Genomic DNA, 16,254 nt, shown 5'->3' with positions numbered 1-16,254 from the left:
AAGATTGGCAATAGATGTTAGCTCAGGGCTAATCTTCCTCAACAAAAAAACAAAAAGCAAACAAAAGATACATGGTATCTACAGAGCATAACAATGTGGACTAAAGGCAAGACTGCTATCACTCAGTTGATAAAACTCCATGATATTTTTGGACAAGTTGAACTAGAACATAGCTTCATGAAAATTTCCATGTCTTTTGGACATGGCTATTTGTTGGCAATACTGGTAAGGCTTTTAAGGAAAATACTATTTACTATTCAAGTGTGTTATTTAGCAATCCCTTTGCTTTGCCTTAGCCCTAAGGCAAATTTGTGTGAATTAGAATACGGTGCCCCCTATGACAGATGCTTTCCTTGGTGAACTTACATGGCGCCTGTGTGAATTAGGGAAATATACACCTCCCCTTGCCCCCATTGATGTGGTGTCACACCGAAGTGTGTGGCTTGGTAAGGGGACTGTAGGGTACGCTTCAGCTTCCCCTGCCCCCTTCTCTGGGCACTTTTGTGTCAGGCACAATCAACAAGACCATGTCACTGGTCCTGCTTTGCCTTACCCTCATTTTGATGCGAGACATAGCTCTTGGGCTGCTTGCCTTATCTTTATTTTGGTGATTTTTCAAAGGAAAAGTGAAAAATGGAAAAAAAAAAAAAAAGCAAGCTTGGAAAACCACCTCTTCATTTATTTGTTTTTTCGTTTTCCCAATACTTGATCCAATATGTAACCTGGTCTTATTTTCATAGTGATGACAATTAGATCATATTCCACAACTGATGTCTTATTTCCACAGGGAAACTCAGCAAATGTGGTCCATTTTTAGTTATGATTAAGGAGACAGTTCATTGTGAAGCCGGCTCTTTTCTTACAGCGTTCAGTTACCTTGTATAAGAAGCATAACTTTTCTTTGCAGATGCTTTTCTGGCTTTTTCTTTCTTTTGATTAGTGGTCTAGAAGGACCCCAATTTACAGCTCTTCATCTATACTTTTAAAAAGACCAAGCTGGTGGCAGTCTAGACTGAACATGCTTAGTTTTTGAAATTGTTTTTTTAAATAACTTTAGTTGCTAAAGAGCTGAGGGGGAAACAAGACGGTTTGCTAGGGAAGCTCTCCCCTCTAACCTCTTCACTCAGGGAAAATTGTTAATGGCAATAGAGGAAAACGGTGTGTTCCACTGAATCAAGGATCTTTTGTTCCTGAATTGTCCTCCTCAAGTATAGACTCGATATGCCAAATATTTGGTCTTATTTAGGGTAACCATTAAATAGAGCCTGGTACCAAATTTATGAGAATTGTTCAAGAAAACAAAGCCAGCTGGTTTGGTACACTTGGCATCTGTGGATATGATCTCAAAATTTTCCGACATACACAATTCCGTGGAAATGCAGTCCACCCAAGGGTTTCTTTGGAGCTCTCAGATGCTACTTGAATCATTCTTTAGCAATTTAAGTTTATATTTCTCCTCTCTTTATAACATTGTCTTTCCACTTAGAGGAAACATGATCTTTTTCTCTCAAATCCTTTTTCAAGATAAACAAAATGAGATTTCTGTCTCACAATGTGCCAAGTTTTGTTGGGAATAAAAACACAGGGAGAAAGAAAGAAAAATAAATACAGCAACAATTATTCAAAGCAGGATGAGCGACGATGTAGAAAGCAAACTGCCAGCGTGTCAGGAGGTGCTTGAGGGCTGGCATCCGGGCAGCTCAGAAGTTTCACGCAGAATTAAGATTCATCAATAATTTCACCCTATAAATTCTTGATCTCCTATCTTGTTCTGGAAATTGTGATTATAAGGCCACACCAAGAGGATATTCTTCAGCCAAGAGCTGCTTGAGGTAAATTTATTTTTCTTCTTATAGTTTAGTGGCAAGTAAAGCAGGCTGGGTTCAGGAAATTCAGAGTTTCATGCCAGCTCTGCCATTAACTTGTGTCTTAGTCAGCTATTGCGTTAATCGCGCTACAAAACAAACCACCCCAAATCTCAGTGGCATGCGACAGTAAACATCTAGTTCTTGCCTGGAATGTGGGTTGGCAGGTGCAGCTCTGCTTCTGGCTGTGAGTCTGTGGGTCAGCTGGGGTGGCCCTGCTCCAGGATGTCAGTCACAGCCAGGCCTCCTCCACGGGTCTCTTGTGCCAGGGCCAGGCTGAAGGGGCAGCAGCTACCCAGGGCATATTCTTCTCATGGAGGAGGTCAGAAACTTCCGGATGGCAAACGGAAACACATGATTCCTCTGAAGGCTTATGCTTGGGACTGGCACACTGTCGCTTCCACCCTCCATGACCTTCTTTCCTTGACTGGCCAAATTAAGTCACCTGGCCAAATCTAAGATTACAGAAGAGGGTGGAGGTGAGGGGAGAACGCGTCTCCCTTGGAGGGGTGAGGAGTGACTGCTGGCTGAACCATGATAGAATTCTCCACCACTTGATGCCAAGTAACAACTCTATGTCTGTTTTCAAAATTTGTAAAATAGGACTTTGGACCACATAGGCAGAGAGAAATCTAACCTGCTGAAGATCAAGTCAGGAAACAATGATTATTAACTACGCCTTTGAAAAGTCGAAGTTAAATAAACTTAATGATCTCTATAAAAATCATAATTTAGGTTGAGTATATTATTAAATATCAGAATGTCAATGAGAAAGTTGCCCTTGCTTTTCAGCCTCTTGAATGTCTCTATTCCAGCCTGTTGGAGAAGTAGCCACCATGGGGCAAAGGAACAAAGCTGGCCAGGTTGCATATGGCATCTCCTACCTCCACCCCGGGGGTTCTGCTCTTGCACTAAATCAGGGGCCAGCAAACAATGGCTTGTGGGCCCAATCTGGCCGACTGCCTGTTTTTGTACCGCCTGTGAACTAAGGATGGTTTTTAAATTTTGAAATGGTTGTAAAAATGAAAGAAAATAACATTTTGCAACATGTGAAAATATGCAAAATTCAAATTTCAGTGGCCATAAAACGTCTTCCTGGAAATACAGCCATGTTCCTCCATTTGTCTATTATCTCCGACCGCTTTTGGGCTACAGCGGCAGAGTTGACTAGTTAGGACAGAAAACGCAGGGTCTGTAAAGCTGAAAATACTTACTAGATCTATACTGGCCCGTTACAGGAAACATTTGCCAACCTCTGGGCTAAATGATTCACCCAGATATAAAATGCGTAATTCTATATGGTTCTTAAAAGGTTTGAGGCCTAGCAGTTCTGTCCCATGAGACAGAGAGGGCAACACAAGATTCGATGGGTCCATTTGCCCCCTGGGTCTCCATCACTCTGAGAAAGCAGGAAAGCCAGATGTTGCGGTCCCCGACTGTCCCTTACCACTTTCGGCAGACGGCAACTTGGATCCACCACCTCTTGTAACAAAGAAAGAAGCACTTCCTTTCTGTTGCCTAGGTAGAATTTCATCCTCCTCTCCCGAGTTGTGTCTCAACACTGGCCAGAGTTAAATATCCAGCTTTTCAGTGGTTTATTGAGCTTGTCTCTATGTCATCTCCATATATGTTTCATATTGCATTTTGGATAATGCCAAAAATAGCTCTTCAAGCCCCTAGACTGACATGGATTTACATTTCACGTTGGTTTATGCGGATGATTTATTTTCTGCCTGTTGTTTTTCACACACTTTTTTTCTTTTTAAGCTTTGTAAGCTTAGAATTTGATTTAATTTTTGTTTTATAAAAACAAATGTCATCCCACAAGGGGAGATAGCTCTTGCTTTAAACACACGTGTATGACTGTAAAACTTAATGAAATTCACAACCCAAACGTTATAATAAAATGGCCTCGGGACAGAAACAATCTGATCAGCTTCCAGTGAGTCACAGATGATCGGCTGGAATAGCACACAGGTGGCTGAGGGCACAAGGCCGTTGGCGTCTTGCCTCACAACACACAGGGGACGTGCGTTTTATGACCCAACTCTGCGTGCCCTGTCGTGCTTTATTGTTCGCATATTTCTGTCCACACCTGCCCTGGCAATGTAGCTGCATAAAAATTACAGTCTGCAAACCACACTCATTACAAGAAGTTAGCAAATATTTCATTGCCCAAGAAAAGACCAATTCCTTTGCAAAGCAGCGTCCAGATGAGGTCACTCAAGCTTTGGGGTCCCTGGCCCAGGTCTGCAGCTTTGAAAAGAAGCACAAAAGAATAACTCCCCCTTCTCTTGATTTGTGTTGAAGCCTTCTTTTGGTAATTCTGTTGGAGAATAGCGAGTATTTTCTACAATTTGGACGACATGCTTTATCGAGTTGGACAGAGTCATTGAGCAAGTTGATGTGACATTAGTTAATGAAATGGAAAGATCTGAGCAGCTTTGAGGAGTAGCAGTACAGAGACAGCCTCCTGGTCTTTCGTTCCAAAACTACATCATCAGCTCCATCGCAAATCGTTGTAGGCATCGCAAGCTCACTGAAATTAATTGTCCAGGGGGCTGCCTGCTGTACTTGGATGGTACTGATGCTGAGCAAGGCAGTGAGAAGCCCAAGTACATTCTAAGAAAGATAACGCAGGACTTATCTTGGCATTGACTGATGCTAACAACGGGAAATGTACGGGACCTTCAGCTACATGAGGCTATCGGTGACATGGAAAATCTATCCAACTTGAAAATAAAGGCATAACTGTTATTTCACTATTTTGAGAATAAAGCACCCGGCTTTTGGAATGACACCAGCTATGGCACCACTACTTCCAGTCACCACTTCCAGAGGTATTTGCAGTCCTCTTTTTGATGGCATTTAGATGGCAGAGGGGTCAAGAGCAGGCTCTGGAACGAGGCCACCAGGGACTGAATCCTGGTCTGCCAGGGATGAGCTCTGTGACTTTGGGCAACTTAGTTAACATCTCTGTGCCTCTGTCTCCTTTGCAGAAAGCCAGGGATAAAAACAGTACCTATCCATAAAGTTATTGTGCTGATACAATGGGTTAATCCCTGAAAAAAGCTGAGCACAGTGCACGGCACATAATAAGGGCTTCACTGATTAGCTATTATTAATGTAATTATTTGGTGTGTATGTTTATACATCCACCCAGGACTCTACAATCATAAGGTTATTTAAAAAGAAAGAAGCATGAGAACTAACATTTATTGCATACCACAGGCTGGCTCTTAGCTGAGTCTCTCTATTTATTATCTTTCTTAGTTCTTCTGATAGTCTTACAGTGGTAGATTCTATCTCCACAGATGAGAAAACAAATTCTAAAATGGCAATGAACTCAGAAAGCGCCCATCAGCTGTAAGTCGGTAGGGCTAGTGTCAGCCATTTACTCACAAATCTCTGCCTGCTTCAAGAGCCGGGACTTTGGGTTAATTCCTGCCTCAGTCTTACTAACTGTGATCTTGGGCAATTTAAGCTCTTTAAACTTCGTTTTCTCCCTGCAAAATTGGATAATGATTGAAACTACCTCACAGGTATGGCAGAAACATTACGTGAACTATGAATACCCACGAATGGATAACTCACAGAACAGAGATGAGAGTGGTGGTGTCCAGCGGCGAGGGGAGGAGGAAATGGGGAAGTGCAGTTCAATGGCTAGAAAGTCCTAGTTATGCGAGACGAGATGATCCAGTTCTAGCAATCTGCTGTACAACCATTGTGCCCCTAGTGAATAATTGTATTACGCACTGAAAAATTTGTTAAGAGGGTAGATCTTGGGGCCGCCCCGTGGCCGAGTGGTTAAGTTCGCGTGCTCGGCTTTGGCAGCCCAGGGTTTCCAGTTCGGATCCTGGGTGCGGACGTGGCACGGCTCATCAGGCCATGCTGAGGCGGCGTCCCACATGCCACAACCAGAGGCACTCACCACTAGAATATACAACTATGTACTGGGGGGCTTTGAGGGGACTAACAAGAAGAAAAAAAAAAGAACAGAACACTGGCAACAGATGTTAGCTCAGGTGCCAATCTTTGAAAAAAAAAAGAGGGTAGATCTCATGTTGTGTTCTTACCGCAATATTAAAAAAAAAAAAAAGAATGTATTAGAACTGAAATTTTTGAAATAGTTCCTATCTTAATTTCAAGGGAACTTTGCCCGAGAAAATTATTTCAATTCCTTCCTTAATTTGGCTTGAAGTAGTGATATTTTATGGATGACCCTAATGGGCCATTTTTGCTCTTTAAAGAAAGAGAAATAGCAATGGAACAGGAAGTTATGGCTAGCCTGGCCTTTAAAACTCTGCTTAGCGACACGGCACCATCCCCATCCACCTGCCACCACCATTAACTCTTTCTCTGTGCAGCAAACTATATTAAGACCTTTTAAACAATACCATATTTAGTTCTCCCATCAAATCTATGAATGAGAATTCTCATTCCTATTTTCTCAGTGGAAAAAAAAAAATCTGATGTTCAGAGAGGTTAAGTGACTTGCCCAAGGTCACACAGCAGGAAAGTATCAGAGCAAGGGCTGGAACACCACTCAGAGCCATACCCTTGCTATTTCCCTTCATTCACCCATTCTGTAAATATTTACTGAGTACCTACCATTGAGTAAATATTTTTAAAGAGGTTAGAACAGTGTCAGGCATAAGGTAAGGGCTGTGTGTGTATTGATAAATTAATAAATAGGTGAGTTCTTGGCTTGATTGGACTATGTCAATGAACAAAGCACACTACAGTCCCTGCTCTTGTGAATCGCCCATCTAATGGAAAGGGCAGATGACAAACAGTGAACCTAGTGGACAAGTAGTGGAGTACGGTGGAAGGTCCCAAATGCTGTGGAGAAACAGAGCAGGGCATGGGAGACGGAGCAGGGCCAGCCCCTGGGGTGGTGGGCTGCAGGATTCAATGTGATGGTCAGGTGGGAGGTATGGAGAGGGTGAACTCTGACAGCAGAGTTTCTCCTGACAGGGGACAGCTAGAGCAAGAACCCTCAGGTGACTGGGGACCCGCGAGGAGGCCAGTGTGTCTAGACTGGAGTGAGGGTGGGCTTGAGAGGCAGGAAATGAAATCGGAGAGGCCAGGGTGGGGCTGGTGTCGGTATCCTGGTCCAGGCTGCTGGAGGGAGGAGCCACACCCTGACCCCTACCGGCTGGGCTAGTCTTTGCAATTCCTGCCTGGGGTCTGTCAGGAGGTCCCAGTGACCCCTTCCAATGTTTGACAACTGGGGACGAGAGAGTTGAGATCGAATGCTCAGGTGCCAGCTGGTCAGCAGGGTCTGCTCCACCCGTGAATGTGAGGTCCTGCAAAGGGCAAAGGTTACCGGGTGGCTGTCACGTCTGTCAGCCACGCACCGTGAAGGGGACAAAAATGGTCCGAAGAATCTGAACGTGCAGCTGAGGGAGGGCTCTCTGGGGAGAGAAGAGGCTGAGCAACAACAGTTCTAAAGGGGTGTGTGTGTGTACACGTGTGCATGTGTGTGTGTATATATGCATTTAATTCAATTCACACACTATGTAGGAACTGCCCTCTACGTGCAGGTCACAGTGGGGAACACAAGAGAATTTTAGGATCTGGAGCCAATTTTCAGGCATCCTGAAGTCCTGGAAGGAGCCCTGATGTTTGGAATCAAGAGCAAGGGGTGGCAGATGTTTTCTGTGAAGGGCCAGAGAGTAAATATTTCAGGCTTTGTGGGCCCCTCGGTCTGTGCCGCAACTACTCAACTCCGCTGTTGTGGAGCGAAGGCAGACATAGGCAATGTGTGAAAAATGGGCACGGCAACGTTCCAGTTAAACTTTATTTGTAAAAAAAGACAGCAGTCTGGATTCAGCCCAGAGGCAGTAATTTGGTGTCCCCTGAGCTAGAGACTTGTATTTCTATCAGTTCTGTAGAAGTTACTATCCATCGAATGTCCCTACCCATTGCCAGAACCAGGCTTGGTGCTTCTCGTACTAATCCTAACGTCACTATTATAGCACAAATACTATAACTTCTATTTTACAGAAACGTCACTATTATAGCACAAATACTATAACTTCTATTTTACAGATGCAAAAGTAGAGGCTCTGCCCAGAGAGGGTAAGTCAGTTGCCCAGGTCACACAGCAGTTGAGTCGCAGAACTGAGAACCCAATCACGAACCAAGATTCCACATGGCATGCTATATCACAACACACTGAGCCTCACAGAAGAGACATGCAGATGATAATCAGACATTTAGCCCTTTACCCAAAGCACAAAAGACCTAATGGAGTTAAAATGAGATTTTGGTCACTGCGCATTCTTGCATTTACAATGTCCATTTCAGCTCTGGGGAAGGGAAAAAAAAAAAAGACACGTTTCCACTATGCCTTCTTTGGCCTGTGTGTAAACTTCTCTCCAGAGATTTCTGCCTTTCTTGGAAACAATCTGTGCCTTGATGAATGGGAGAGGGGGCTCATAGACTATGGGAGAATAAATTAACTCTCTTCTGTTCTGTGCAATGGACTAGTCAACTCGTGAATGTAGGGAGCAGAGTGAAATGCAAAAATCCTCCTGGAGTTGTGTGAACACTTCGGACTTATATAGAAATGAGGCCACCAGCACACAGCGCTGCCTCCATCTTCCATGCCCTCTCTCATGATGCTCTGACCTGATCAGCCTTCTTCCTGTCCACACACAGAAATACCAGCCTCAGCCCCGATGCACGGCGCTTGTTCCTTCTGCCGGGAATCTTCTGTGCCGGGAGTTTCACACGCTTGGTGTCTCTTGTTCTTGGGATCTCAGTTCAGTCCTCGTATCTTTAGAGGGACGTCTCAGAGCTCCTAATCTCATTTTCCCAACCTTAGGCCCCTCTCCATCACATTAACTCCTGTCCGTTTCTGCATTGCCCTCATCACTCTCATCTTGTTCATCACTAATTCATTTACTTTTTATCTCTTTTTCCTCTGATAGGGTCATAAACTCCATGGAAGCAAAGAGCTTGTCTATGTTGTTCATCACTGCCCATGGTGGCCAGGATAGTGCCTAGCACAGAGAGGAGAATGTTTGTTGAATGAATACATGGTGAACAGCAGCAGTGAAATGCATATATTGAGAGCTTATTATCTGGCCGACACTGTGCTGAGCCTTTCTATGCATTCCCTCGCTAATCTCACCAGCTCATCTTCTTCAAGGAAGATATCCTCACTTTGCAGATGATACAATGGAGCCTTAGAAAGGTGAGCCCACAGGTGCGCTGCTACACAACTGGTCTGTGGCAGAGCCACAGTTGTCACCCAGGCCCATCCGACTTTGAAGCCACTATTTGCCAGATATGAGGAAACTGGAGGATTGAATTACACATTTATTATCCTGAAGGATAATGGCATGTTCTAACCAAAGGGCAAAGAGCCAGGTCAAGAAAGAGAACAGAGCTGCTCCGGCTTCATGTCCTTGGAGAACTTGTGCAACGATGAAGGTGTTGTCACCTGTGTCCAGTTCGGAGCAATGTTCAGAAAGGGGTGGCAGGGCGGGCGGCTGCACATTGTCGTGGAGGTCCAGGAAGCAGCACAAAGGTGTGGCTTGCTCTGGCGTCCCAGGGGAAGCGACGCTTCTGGGCGCTTTGCCGCATTTTCAAGGTGAGTTATAAAAGAGGCGACTTGGAGGGGAGACTGGAGGTCTGGGGGGGTGGGGAGGGGCGCCCCCTCTCCGCCTGCGCTGGCCGCCTGAATTCGGCTTTGGGTGTGAGAGTCGTCACCTCCGCCCAATTCGTGGGCAGTATGAAGAAGCGACACTTAATCAAGCCTCCTCCAACGCGGCCCCTTCCATTTGGGCTCTGGGCGCGTTTGCTCTGTTTCCGGCTTTGATGTGGGGCCTCGTTGGGGGGCTGCGGGAGGGGGTGTGAGCCCCAGCCGGCGGGAGGAGGGCTGTGTGTTTGAACCGGCTCGGTGATTGATAAACCCTTTCTGCAGCTTCTCCGGTGAAAAATAGACGGCCGGCAGCAGGCTCCAGATGGCCACAGGATGTGGGCCACGCTTCCGGAGATGCTGATGTCGGGGCTGTAATCCTCTGTCACAGGCAGAGTTTGACGTGTGGCCGTCCTCACGCATGGACCTGGGGGAGACTGGCTGCCCGCAGGGCCTCGAGGACTGTGGAGTGGTGAGTTCCTTCTCTGAGCAAATTTTAGTCTCAGGACAGCGCTGGTCCCCGCACAGCAAACCAACGAATCCAAACAGAAGGGGCAAAAATAAACTCTGAAAGAAAGCATATTTACAACTTATTTGGGTCTTGATTTTTTGCTTTGTATTTTGTAAACTCCACTGTCAACACCCAGGCCTTGAATACAATTTTGGTAGACAGAAAGAAAGAAGGAAAAGAAGGAAGGAAGCTACAATACTAATTTTTTTTTTTTGAGGAAGATTAGCCCTGAGCTAACATCTGCTGGCAGTCTTCCTCTTTTTGCTGAGGAAGACTGGCCCTGAGCTAACATCCATGCCCATCTTCCTCTACTTTATATGTGGGACGCCTACCACAGTATGGCGTGCCAAGTGGTGCCATGTCCACACCCTGGATCCGAACTGGTGAACCCCGGGCCGCCTAAGCAGAATGTGCACACTTAACTGCTGTGCCACCGGGCCGGCCCCTACAATACTAATTTTAAACAGCTGACTTTCTAAAGAAGTTTATGGAACACAATCCTGTGGCCCCAACCTTCAGGGAAGAAAGCAATATTTTCATTTCTGGAATATCATTTAATATTTTAAAGCAACAGATACTCGCTCTTTTTTTCCATCTGTTACATTATTCCAAACAAACTTATTCTGGGGTAAAGTCCAAATAAGTCAGCTCTATTCTTTTCCTTAAGCGAAAAAGGCAGTGTTTAAAAACATGTTTTTAATTAGACTTCTTTTATTTATTTATTTTTTGGCATTTACCAAACACACTGCTAGTTCTTTCGAGGAAGAGAAGGTACCAGGTGAAACGTGATTCACTTCTCTGTGCTGTTCCACCCACGGCCCAGCCTTTCCAGTGGCCGTTTCTGAGAGTGGGTAGACTTGGTCACCCACCATTGTGAAGCCAACGTGGAACTTGGGGACCGACTGCTGTAGCTGGGCCAAGCTCCTCACACAACCTCAGAAACCAAACCAAAACAACAGAACGAATCGGTCCTGCTCCATTTCTTAAGTATGTTTGTAGTGGGAAACAGAATGCCAATGCACAGAACGGTTCAATATTGATTTGGGCGTATGTTAAAAAGAGCCAGGAAGACAAGGCATCGGTTGTTAACAGTAACTCAAGCTGTGCCGTTTGATCAGAGCACACTCAGCCCTGGCTAGCAGAATTTGAATTTTAGCCAGCTCATCTTTTCCTTTGATTAATGCCTTAGAGAAATTGATATGTCTATTATGCCTGGACAAACGCGCTTTGATGCTGTTGGAATGGGGCTGAACAATATGGGGGCCTAACGCTGCCGTTCTTCCATCTCTCGCCCATGGCAGACATCACTAATTGATTATGGCGTTCTTTCCCACTGGGCCCACGAGGCCTCAGAATCCTGTCAAAATGAGGTGCCAGATAGTCAGTCTATCAGTGTTGGAATGGTCATCACGTGAAAATCTGGCTGTCCCCAGGTGACACAAAAGTGTCCTGCATTTTTGATAGCTTTCTACCAACAAGAGTGTTCCTCCTATTTATACCCTTGTGTGATTCCCTCCCTTTGAGTGTGGGCTGGACTTAGTGATTGACTTCTGGTGAAGAGAACATGGCAAAAGTGATGATGGGGTGTCACTTCTGAGACTGTCATACAAAAGACTGTGACTTTCATCTTGGTGGCACTCACTCTTGCCCTTTCACTCTGAGGAAACCAGCTGTCACGTTGGGAGTCCCATGGAGAGGCCTACATGGCAAGGAACTGAGGGAGGCCTCCAGTCAATAGCTAGCGGGGAACTAAGGCTCTCAGGCCAAAAGACAGTAAGTGACTGACTTCTGCCAACAGGCCTGTGAGTGACCTTGGAAGTGGATCTTTCCCCAGCTGGGCTTTGAGATGACTGAAGTCTTGGCCGATACCTTCATTGCAGCTAGAAGGCCAGACTCCTGACTCAGGACAGCTATGAGATAATGAATGCAGTTGCTTTAAGGCCATGAAGTACTGGGAGAATTTGTTACACAGCAGTAGATAGCTAATGCAGCAAGATGTTAGCAGACTCCATGAAAGGAATGAGGCAGGGAGAGAGGAGACATTAGAATAAGGAAACTTAGTCTCTGAAAGGAAATTCAAATTCCTCTGGGATGGAACATCCTTAAAATCGAGTTGCAGCTCTGGGCTGGGCTGCTTGGTTTTGAGAGAATTCTTTCCTTCTTATCAAACATTTATTGCATGTTTAGTCTAAGTATGGCCCCCTGTGAGATCTTAGAGCCGCTAAGAGGCAAGCCTTAGTGTCTATGCTTACATATTGCAGGTTAGGACACAGATGCCAAAAGAGAACAGGAGGTAAAATAAATGTAGTGAACAATGATTGTTTCCATCTGCTCAGCAACCATCCTTATCCTTTTAGTTTCAATAGGCCGACTTTTCTCGAGGAAACTACCCCGACCTCTCCTGGGCCCCTTTGGTCTGGGGGGAACTGATCCCGTCTTAGGGTCGCTGTCTGACAGTGAGGTTGCTACCTTGGTAGAACGTCAGCTTAGGGATGTTGGTGACCATCTTTACCCCTTCCCTGGGGAGAATCCATTTGAATCATACCAAATAGAGGAAAGCAAAGCCAAGAGAAGGAAAGAAGCACACTCCTGACAAAATGTTTCCAGCACCTTTCTTCAACTGCTCTTGAACTGTGGTCTTCAGTTCAACGAGCCAATAAATCCCCTTTTTTTTCTTTCTTAATCTTACGCCTGTTTGAATCGGGTTTCTGTAACTTGTAACTGAAATAACCCAGAATAAAGCAATAAGAAAGATGTGAAAATGTAGGAATTTGAAAGAGCTAGCACCCTGCGAAGCCGGCCTGGAGACAGGCCTAGCTGAGCTGGAGGAGAGGGTCACAAGCAGGTCTCCAGGTTGCTAAGTCCTCGGGAGACAACTCAGGGCTGTCACTACTGATATGAATTCAGTGGGTGATTCTTGGTCCACCCAGACTCAGGTGAGAAAATGAGCCAGGATGTTAATAACGTTTGTTCATTCAGCAAACACTTACTAATTTCCAACAGTCACAGGAACTGTTTGGGGGTGCTGAGGACACGGTGACGTTTCTGTGCTCATGGAGTATATGTGAGTCTAGACTATTTGGGGGAGATAGATGATAATTAGTCTATCAGTGTATGATAAGTCTGGTGGGGACAAGTGCCAGGAGAGACAAAGCAAGTAAGAGCTACAGAGTGATGATGGATGCCAAAAAACACGGGTGCCATTTTAGATATGGAGGCCTGGAAAGGCCTGTAGAGTGAAGTGAAAATGTAAATAGAGATGTGGATGAAATGTGGGATGAACCATGCAGATAGCTGGAGGAAAGTGTTCTAGGCAGAGGCAATGGTAAGTACAAAGGCCTTTGGTTGGGATGGAATATTTGGCATGTTTTGGGGCAGCAAGATGGCCAGTGTGTCAGGAAGAAGTGAGAAATTAGGAGAGTGAAAGGAGATGAGGTCAGGGAGAAGTCAGATCACATAGGGCCTGTAGGATGTAGGCTTTTAGCTTTTACATGGAGAGCATTGAGCAGCCAGAGGAGTGCCATGATCTGACTTATTAGGCTCACCCTGGCTGCTCTTTGGGGAATAGACTGTTGGAGGACAGGGGTGGAAACAGAAGACCGATTTTGTGGCTATTGCAACAGTCCTGGCAAGAACTGATGGTGGTTAGCAGTTGGGGTTGGATTCTGGATGTATTTTGAAGGTAGAACCATAGGATTTGCTGATATATTGGATGTAACACAAGAGAGAAACTATGGTGTTTAGGAGGAACAAATGGAAGGGTAGAGCCATCTTTAACCAAGATGAGGAAGACTCGGGGAGAGGAGTTTGGCTTGGACCTGCTATACATATGATGCCTGGTAGACACTTGAGTGGTGGAGCAGGTGGGTGGTTGGATGCATGAGTCCAGAGTTCAAGGGAGAGGTCTGGATTGGAGATACACCTTTGAGAGACACAGTGGACAGAGGCATTTAAAGCTAAGACTGGGTGAGATCACCTAGGAAGTGAATATAGACAGAAGACAAAACAGGGCCAATGGAATCGTAAGATACGCCATCATTTAGAGGTCAGGAAGAAGAGGAAGTCCTGGAAAAGAAACTGAGATGGAAAGTTTGAGCCACAGTGCTTTGTAACCAGGTACAAAACAAAAGGACAAATCTTGGTGCTTCTAGTTTTCTCTATTTTACCTAATACCACTTCCCTTTCACTTAGCACAGGACTTTTTCTTTAAATAGCAGGAAAGTCAGATTGTAAGCATACAGAATCACTGTAGCAGAGTTCTTTTGCTCAATGATAAATTTAAATCAAGGCATAGGACACTGGCCTTCACGAAGATACAGTCTCTATTGCCATGAATTGTGGATGCAGGAGGAAGGGCAGGTGTTGGGAAAACTAAGGCAAGTTTCAAGGAATCTGTTGGGTATTAGAGCCATGTGGGGAGTCAAAACCATGAAGGCAGGCCGACCTGAAATGAGTGGACACCCAGCCCTGGGTCAGGGGAAGCATTGGGCAAGAAGTCTATTAGATAAGGGTCTGGCGGGTCCAAGATCCTGAAACAGAAGGTGGGAGGTCCAAATCTAGGGACCCAATAAATACCGAGGACATGAGCAGGAACACCAGCTGAACAGAGGTGATGACCCAGTGACATCAATTAATCAGTTAAATGACTTTGGATATATGAGGCTTCATCCTGCCTTATTCAGGTGACTTTTCTGTCTTTCGTTTGGAGAGAGAAACCAATTGCTATAGCAGAACAAGCCTGGGGGTTTGTAGGTGGAGGGATGTGGAGTCCCTTGGCTAGAGGGTAGACTGAAAGGACAGAGATAAGAATATCCATTGACACTGGCATCTGGTAAATCAAGCAAGACATTGCTGTTTTCCTTCACAGCTCTCTGCTCCATACAGGACTGCTACCTGAACCCTTGGAAGGCAGCATCTGTCTCTTAACCTTCTCTGTACTTTCCTCAGAGCCAAGCAGTGTGTTGCCATGGGCTTCGCAGCCAGTTGATTTTTAAATTTTTTTTTAATGGCTCAAACACCTTTTATTCTGCATTTTGCAGGTGCCCTGCCCCCATGGGACTGGCTAATTTTAAAGCTTGGCTTCATGAGTCACTCACCTAGAATGCCAATTTCCTCTCCTATAAACAAGAGCAAGTCCCACTGTGAAAAATAATAGTGACAACAACCGCAACAGCAACTAACGTGTCAAAGTGCATTTCCTATGTCAGGTACTGAGCTACATACTCATTTTATACTCGTTGCACAAATGGAGAAGTTGAGACTTAGCCAAGTTAAGTGATGTGCCTAAGTTCCCACGCTAGCGAGTAGGAAAGCTACAATTCAAACCTAGTGCTTTGTGATGCCGTCCTGACAGTGTCAGAGGCCTGCGAGGTGGGGGTGGGTAAGTGCTAGTTGAAGTGGGGCCTGATAAAGGTGGGTTTGAAGGAGGGGCTGCTTGGCCACAGGGACCAAAGTAGGTGTTGAGCAAAAGTGATGGCAGTGATGATTTAGAACACATGCCAGGAATGTGTCCCAAGGTCTGCCGCCTTGGGGTAGAATATCTGATGAGCGAAAACGGTGTCCCGATGATTTCGATGGGTCTGGGAATTAGGATACGGTGTTCTTTCTACGTAGAACTTTCTAGGCTCAGGGTCTGTGATCCATAGCCTCAGTCCCCTAGAGGAGGAAGGTGGGAAACACACATTTAGCGAGCATCTGTTAAGCCAAGTGGCCACTGAGCTGGGTACTTTCCATTGTGTGATTTGTGTACCTTCTTAGGATAATTCCATGGGGTAGGTATTACTCTGCCTGTATCACAGATGAGGAAACTCAGACTCAGGTGAGTGACTGACACAGGTTGTCCAGTAGGGAAGGGACGAGGCCAGTTTGCACCAGGCCGTGCTTGTTCTAAAACTCATGCTCTTTCTCATCCTCCTGGGGAAGAGGTATTCCTCCTCCTATCTTCAAAACCAGTACAAAGCGCGATGTGTCTTTTCTTTTCACTTTAATCTCTTCTCTAACAGTTTTCCCCCTTCCTCCCCAGTCCCGTCAAAACAGTTCTGGGGAACGTACACGTAGCATGGGCCAGTATCTCCATCTCTCCTCCTGCTTCCTCATCTTTTGGTCTCTTAAGCACATTTGAAACTTTGCCCTCATTCCCTTCCCCCAAAGTGAAAGTTGCTATCTTTTGGTTAACTCAGAACTGCAGGGATAAATTCTTGGGAAAGTCATGTGCTTTTTATTATTAT

The sequence above is a fragment of the Equus asinus genome, chromosome 21, assembly GCF_041296235.1.
Source record: "Equus asinus isolate D_3611 breed Donkey chromosome 21, EquAss-T2T_v2, whole genome shotgun sequence".
In the NCBI taxonomy this organism is placed as follows: domain Eukaryota; kingdom Metazoa; phylum Chordata; class Mammalia; order Perissodactyla; family Equidae; genus Equus; species Equus asinus.
Note: the sequence above shows the minus strand (reverse complement) of the source record.